Source organism: Scyliorhinus torazame, chromosome 16, assembly GCF_047496885.1.
Source record: "Scyliorhinus torazame isolate Kashiwa2021f chromosome 16, sScyTor2.1, whole genome shotgun sequence".
NCBI lineage: Eukaryota > Metazoa > Chordata > Chondrichthyes > Carcharhiniformes > Scyliorhinidae > Scyliorhinus > Scyliorhinus torazame.
Genome location: NC_092722.1, coordinates 135,568,321 through 135,576,147, shown reverse-complemented (window position 1 = coordinate 135,576,147; position 7,827 = coordinate 135,568,321). Strand labels below are relative to the sequence as shown.

The window sequence follows — 7,827 nt, the reverse complement described above, 5'->3', positions numbered from 1 at the left end:
CAAAGGCAGTCTTGAACCCAGGTCCCTTGCGCGGGTTGGGTGCTAGCCACTGTGCCACCCTGCCGGAGTGGTGGCCGGAGTGCATGTATGAGGTGAAGAGGGTTGCAGTGTATTAGAGGCCAGAGTCAGGGGCCACATAGGTGTCAGGCTGGAGAGGTTTGCAGAGATTAGGAGGGAAGGGGAATAAGAGGATGAGTTTATTTTTAATTGAGGCCAAGGAAACCAGGAACCAATGTAAGGCGGAAGGAGCCACCTCATGATATCCCTACCAACAGCAATGAGATTAGTGATGTTAGCTAGATCATCAAGCAGAGCATCACCTGCTCTTTTTAAATAATGACAGGAGATACTTTACTTCCACCTAAGAGTGCAGACTAGCAGGGTGGTTAATATTGTTGCTTCACAGCTCCAGGGTCCCAGGTTTGATTCCCGGCTTGGGTCACTATCTGTGTGGAGTTTGCACGTTCTCCCTGTATCTGTGTGGGTTTCCTCCGGGTGCTCTGGTTTCCTCCCACAAGTCCTGAAAGACGTGCTGTTAGGTCATTTGGACATTCTGAATTCTCCCTCCATGTACCAGAACAGGCGGCGGAATGTGGCAGCTAGGGGCTTTTCGCAGTAACTTCATTGCAGTGTTAATGTAAGCCTACTTGTGGCAATAAAGATTATATTATTATAGCCTGAGTTTAACAATTTATCCCAAACAGCCTCCTCCAACAATGTAGCACCGCTTTCCCACCTCTCCCCATTTTCCCTGCCAAAATGAACCATTTCCCCAGCCCCGGGTCACTGTCCATGTGGATTTTACATATTCTCCCCATGTCTGCGTGGGTCTCACCCCCACCATCCAAAAGATGGGTAGAGTCTGTGGATTGGCTATGCTAAATTGCCCCTTAAATGGATAATAAATTAACCATTCACATTTTACTCAGCATTCAGTTTTATCTGTCAGCATATACCCATTTTACAGTCTGTTTATATCAGCCTGGAGACTGTTAAAACATACAGTGCAGAAGGACGCCATTTGGCCAATCGAATCTGCACTGACCCACTTAAGCCCTCACTTCCACCCTATCCCCGTAATCCCTACTAAACCTTTTGGAAACTAGGGCAATTTATCATGGCCAATCCACCTAACCTGCACATCTTTGGGACTGTGGGAGGAAACCGGAGCACCCGGAGGAAACCCACGGGAAGAATGTGCAGACTCCGCACAGACAATGACCAGCAGGGAATCGAACCTGGGACCCTGGCGTTACAGTCTAACCACTATGCTACCGTGCTGCCCAAACTCTGTTTCCTTCACTTCCCAGTTTTTGTGTAATTTCCCAATTTTAAAATTATGGCCATACCTAAATTCAGATCGTGAATACAAGAACAATTTTCTAATTCCGATCCCTGGGGGACATCACTATGTTCCTCCCTTCAGTCTGAAAAACAACTGTTCCAATTCCCTTTAATCTCCTCATTTATTGTGTGGCGCTTTTGTCAGAAGCCTTTTGAAGGCTCATCATATACACTTCAACTGCACTGTCCTCAACAATCCAGACCATTACTTCACTCGATCAAGTTAGTCAAAGACGATTTGTCTTTAACAAATTAGTCTTGTCTTTCATTTATTATCCCATACACTTCACATGACAATTATTACACCGCCCCCCCCCCATTATTGTCTCAAAAGCTTTCTCACCGCGGATGTTCGGCTGACGGCCTGTAGTAGTTAGTCCTCTTTAAAAACACTTTTTTTCAAACCGTGTTAACTAAACTGATCACAAAAATAGCAGCTTTCGCTCTTTCGTCTGTTTTCGTGCACTGGCTTTTGCAAATTTAATTTATTGACGCTCATCTTTTTTTTAAAAACGTAGATTTAATTTATGGCAGCCAGGAAATTTGCATTTATTTCGTACAGTTAAGTGAAGAATGCACTGTCTCACTGGCAGACCTGAATCGTGGCTGAGAATCCGCTAAACCTACTGATTTTTAAAACCTTTGAATAATTTAAAAAAATGCGAGGGCAGCGGTGACCCTTTTTGCTATCAAATTATTTCCATGTGCAGACTTGATATTTAGAATGAACTTAAAATCAGATAGGGACCCGGGTTCAATTCCAGCCTTAGGTGACTGTTTGGAGTTTGCACTTTCTCTTCAGGCCTGCGTGGGTTTCTACGGGGATAGGGCCGGTGCAGTTCCAATGGGCCGAATGGCCGTCTTCTACACTGAAGGGATTCTATGGTTCTATAAAGTGACATACAATATCAGTCATATTCAAATAGATGTGGTCTTAAAAACTGTCAATATTTTATTTACACAGTAAATATGAGATTTCTAATTTTTTGGGAGGCATGGTTGCACAGTGGTTAGCACTGTTGCTTCACATCTCCAGGGTCCCAGGTTTGATTGCCGGCTTGGGTCACTGTGTGCAATCTGCACGTTCTCCCATGTATGTGTAGGTTTCCCGGGTGCTCCGGTTTCCCCTCACAGTCCAAACATGTGCAGGTTAGGTGGATTGGCTTTTCTAAATTGCCCTTTATACCCAAAATGGTTAGCTGGGGTTACGGGGCTAGGGTGGAGGTATGGGCTAAGTTGGGTGCTTTTTCCAAGGACCTATGCCGATTTGATGGGCCGAATAGCCTCCTTCTGCACTGTAAATTCTATGATTCTATGAAATATTTTCCAATTATGAGGAGACCATTGCTACAGCTCCAGGTTTAAAAAATAAACAACTTGCGGGCAGCACAGTGGCACAGTGGTTAGCACTGCTGTCTCACGGCGCCGAGGTTCCAGGTTCGATCCTGGCTCTGGGTCACTGTCCGTGCGGAGTTTGCACATTCTCCCCGTGTTTGCATGGGTTTCGCCCCCACAACCCGAAGATGTGCAAGGTAGGTGGATTGGCCATACTAAATTGCCCTTTAATTGGAAAAAATTAATTTGAGTAGTCTAAATTTATTTTTAAAATGTAAAAAAAATAAACAACTTGCATCAGGTTTAATTAGAAAAACCCCAGTGGCCTAAAAGGCAGCCACAAATGGACGTCAGATTACAGAGGGTGTAACAACCATTGTCATAATTTCGCTTTTTTAAAAACCTGAATGTCTAACCTGGTAAGGCAAACATAAAGTTTTCGCTCATTTTAATACTTGGGCCGATGTCAAACAGCCCTTAAAGAAATGAACAACTCGAGTAAAGCAGATTGTTAGTTAATGCAATAATCAGGTGTTGGGACACACCATGAAATGTAGACACATCGAATCGTGGAAATACTGATCCAGACTCAACAGAATACATTCCTATCTTAATCATGTATATTGTTGTGGCTATGTGTGGCTATTCAGATTGCCAAGCATCACCAACATATTTTGGACCCATTCTGACAATTTCATTGAAAGAACATCCAATCTTATGGACTGCTCAAAATAATGCTTTATTTTTTTGTGTTTTAACAGAATTGAGTGCATGTTGGGAGTTTAGTTTCCGTTCTTTCACTAATATAATTGTAGCCTATTTACAGGATTTGGTTAAATACTTACTTGGAAAGGAGTGAATTTATTCCAATCAGGTGCTGAGTCAAGGGTGCAACTCTGCTGTGTGGTGCAAGCAATAGCATCATATCCTCTCCTCCAGAAAAGCTCTTTGAGAGTTGGGTATAAAGCTACAAGGTTCTGTTCAGTGTTTGCATAAACCATTAACATTTTAAAAATGTGATATTTTAACCAATCCAGCTGACCTAACTTTTATCAACGCTTTGAAAGTTAGTGGAAAAAGCCCATCCACATTTCCAGATTGTGGCGCAGGCCGAATATGGGCCTTACTCAGGACTGATCCACGGGATTTATCCAACAATGTCCGTGTTTGCTTCTTCTTTTCAGCATTTTCTAATTTCCTGCATTTTAATCACCAGAAAACAGGGTTCAGAATACTCTGCGTGTTAGAAATGTTTACAAATTGTCATAATCGTCTTGTTTTATCAATTGAATCAATAAATAAAATGAAGGTGCACATGTTGCCAACTAGTATTTTTAATGAGTATTTTGGAACTCATAACTTTAGAATTTTTTTCTCAAAAGTGTCTGAAAAAAAATATTGTGTCCACAAAAATGGGTGGAGAGTTACTCCATGGAAGCAGAGCTTGACTCGATTCATCAGCATCAGTTTATGATTTTGTTGTGGATTTGATAGGTTAGCTATGAAAGCTTCATTATAAACCTAACCCTAACCCTATAAATCAAGTCTATGAGGAACATGCAGAAGGAGGAATTGTGAAAAGGGTTTTGGTGGGTGCTCAAGATCAGATGAGGTGCGAACTTATTGAATGGTGCAGCAAGCTCCGGAGTTGAGTGGCCTAACTCCTGCTCCTATTTCATGTGTTGTCCCATCGAACAATCGCCAATACTCTTGCATGGGGTGGCACATTGGTTAGTACTGCTGCCTCACAGCGCCAGCGACCGGGGTTTAATTCTGACCTTGGGTGACTGTGTGGAGTTTGTACTTTCTCCCCGTGTCTGCATGGGTTTCCTCCCACAGTGCAATGTTGTGCAGGTTAGGTGGATTGGCCATGTTAAATTGCCCCTTAGTGTCCAAAGATATGCAGGTTAACTGGGGTTATGGGGATAGGGCAGGGCAGCTGGCCTAGGTACGGTGTTCTTTTGGATGCTCGGTGCAGACTCGATGGGCCGAAAGACCTCCTTCTGCACTGTAGGGATTCTATGGATTTTATGGATTAAATATTGCATGTAATTGCTACTGGTACCACCAGGGCTGAGCGAGTCAAGCGTTCAGTTCACTGAAGTCTGAAGGTAGCTAATTTTTTTATCCCACGGGATCCTCTCACACGAACTGTTAATTAAAAATGTGAATAGTTTAATACTCATTTTTCATTAAGCAAACTAATGTAATTGTGGAAGATTATGACAAACCAAATCTGAGGTGTAAATATATTTGTTTTGGGTAATGTGCTCCAATCACTCTCTGAGGGCACCGCCGAAGGAAGACAAGTCACCAGAGATTGCGATGCAAGGTTAACGCTCTTTCATGTAATTTGAAAAGTTACAACTATGAGGGGGACGGGAAGCCTTCAAAAGTATGTCCTTCCCCTCATGACGACGGAAAATCGACCAGGGTTGTGGCTCCTGGTGATTATTCATCTGCTGGTTGTGAAATGTAAAAAAACAACTGCAAATCTAAATTAAACAGAAAATTTGAGAGCTCCCATCTCACTCAAACCTGCACAGAGTTGGTAAGGAGTGGGTCACACGATGCAAATGTCATAGCGTGAGTTCACTTTACATCAGCAGAATTTTACCAACACATTGTGTGTTATCTCTGATCAGTGCCCGCACATGAACAGGGGAGGGGGGTCATTTAATCGGCGAGTCAGTGTAACCAGATCCTATATTTATAAAGAACATGTCGTGGGTTTGTCAGACGGACAGAATCTTCCCTCCCCGCGGAAAGAATAAGGCTTAGCTCTGAAGCGCCTTCCTCGGTCAAATAGTCCCACACATTAATCATAGCTGTGCTTTACACTGGGTTTAATGCGGTGCTGGTGTCGTGGACACGGAAGAGGCAGGTTTCCCCACTGTCAGCACCAACTGCAGTAAAATTGTTGGATTCTTTAAAAAAACAAAACCATCATTTATCTTTCTGTTGGGCTGAGGGAATGTGGCAAGTTTACTCTGGGCTGCCAGCTAACTGTTGAGTCAGATCTACTTGTTAGGAGTTGATCACCTAACACGGCCCATTTAAAACTGAGGTAAAGCACCTCGATTTGGCTCTGGACTGCAATCAGAATCACTGTTCCAAAAAACACCTTCTTGAAGGGATGAAAGGGGAAGATCACTGGGAACGGCGGGAGGCAGAAGGGTCTAAATCCCCCAAAAAGAACAAATCCCAACTTAAAAAGGGAATATTTATTGTGTTTTTTTGAAAAAGGGAGCAACCCGGCTCTCCCCACCAGAGCAATCGTATTATTGCTTTTCAGCTTATGTTTTATAAATTGTGAAGTTCATAGTGCTGTGCTAAGTGAATTAGAAATTTGTGCCTTTGCATTATTTGTTAATTCCCTCAGACGATTTTTGAATGCAGCCCTGAATACCTAATTTAGAGTCCCACCTCTCTTTTTCCTTCCGTAGATTTTGATGGGATGATTTTTATTTTTTTGTTTAAATGCAAATGTGAACTTCCATGTGCTTCTTTGAACTTGAGCAGCTGAAGCCATTGCTTAGCTTTAATAACAGTCATTTGCCAGTTTTAAATATAGCATTATTAAATGTTAGACACACAAAAGCATGTCAAACCTAACATGACCGTGGCTGCATAAATGCAATATTTGTACCTTGAAATAGTTTACCTCTTTGGGCTCAAGATTCCTTGATGTAAAATGGCAGTTTGATTGAGCATAGTTGACGGTGACAGTCAGACTGGGGTGTGCTTTGGCGCATCTCTACAGGAAAATATCATGTTATTTTGTTTTAAGTATATAGCCTCAAGTTGGTTTAATCAGTGCTGCACTGGGTAGAGGAGTAAATATTTTCCGTGTAACTTTGTTATGCCTTTCGATTTTGCTATTTGTACGAAAAACTACTTGGAAACAAGAGAAAACACGTAAGCACCGAATCTGAATATTGATAACTTTATTTGGGGAATGATTGGAAATATAACGAGGAAGGAAGGATTCGGCAGTTGGAGTTTTCTGTGAAAGTAATGTTTTGAAAAAGAACAGCATTCACATATCTTGGCAGCCACGCGGGCAAAGTGATCAGAGGCGGCATGATGTGACCTCTGGCAGCTTGCTGCTTCTTCATGGTCTGTGGCGATGAGAAGACGAAGCCTCCATCGCCCCATTTTCCCATGCCCTATGCCTCTTTAGACCAAATTCTCAAAGAGGTATGTGCATAGGAAAAAGGAACAACGAGTACAGGCGAAGTTCTGGGAAGTCCTGTGCCAATCCTGTAAATAAAGCCAATTATAAGCGTGTTAAAATAGGATCAGCAGAATTATTCAACTGTAAAGTCTGCATGGATAGATAGCCCCAATCTTATCAGGGTTATGACATTGACAAAAAAAATGAATCGATCTGCACAAGTAATTACATGGCGGCTATTTCAAGTTATATTTAGTCGCGGCAGCAAAGCGAAGCTTTTCACAAACAGGAATTGTAAATATGTATAAAAATTAAGCTATAAGATCGAACCTATCTGTGTCACAATATAAAACTCATTTGAGACAGATATGCTCTTTCTAAAAAATATATCCTTTTACAAAAAAAGTTTTGTTGAAATACTTTAACTCTTAAGAAAAAGTACGTTCCGTGTTGAAATATCATCGCTCTAAGTAATAGTGCAGTCCCGCTGTGAAATAAAGTTTTACCTAACCATATCTGGCCTTATGTCCAGTCATCAAATGCAATTGATGAAATGAAATACATTAACATTAGCTGTCTAAGTTTACTTCGACACTAGTCTATGTTCGGAACTAAGTCCAACTAATTTTCACTGCAAAAGTACTACTCACCCCTCTTGCAGACAGAATACCGAGAAGCTGTCTCTCATCCACATTTATCCAATTTCAAAGACCTTGAGGGGTAATTTAACAACACACTGTAACTGTTTTCGAAATATTAAAAAAAATCAGCAGCAGACTCCGGCCAAGGTCTCTGCTGCACCTGCAAGAATTTTTTTTATAGCACGTATCTATTAACTGGTCATGGAAGGGGTGTGATCTGTATAATTGCAAACGAATTGGAGGGGGAAAAAAAGGTACATTGTTAACAAGATGTGTCCCACATTCGAAGAGATTGCTCTTATTATCATCTGTTGATACATCTTATGCGTC

At 41.8% G+C, this 7,827-nt stretch overlaps 1 long non-coding RNA gene across 1 annotated transcript; it reads right to left on the bottom strand.

The window, feature by feature from the left end:
* Positions 1-6,609: 6,609 nt before the first annotated feature.
* Positions 6,610-7,611, bottom strand: LOC140392424 (uncharacterized). The gene is made up of 2 exons (XR_011935343.1): positions 7,507-7,611; positions 6,610-6,942 (listed from the first exon to the last, which is right to left on the bottom strand). It is a non-coding gene; the product is annotated as an uncharacterized lncRNA (long non-coding RNA).
* Between the last annotated feature and the right edge of the window lie 216 nt (positions 7,612-7,827).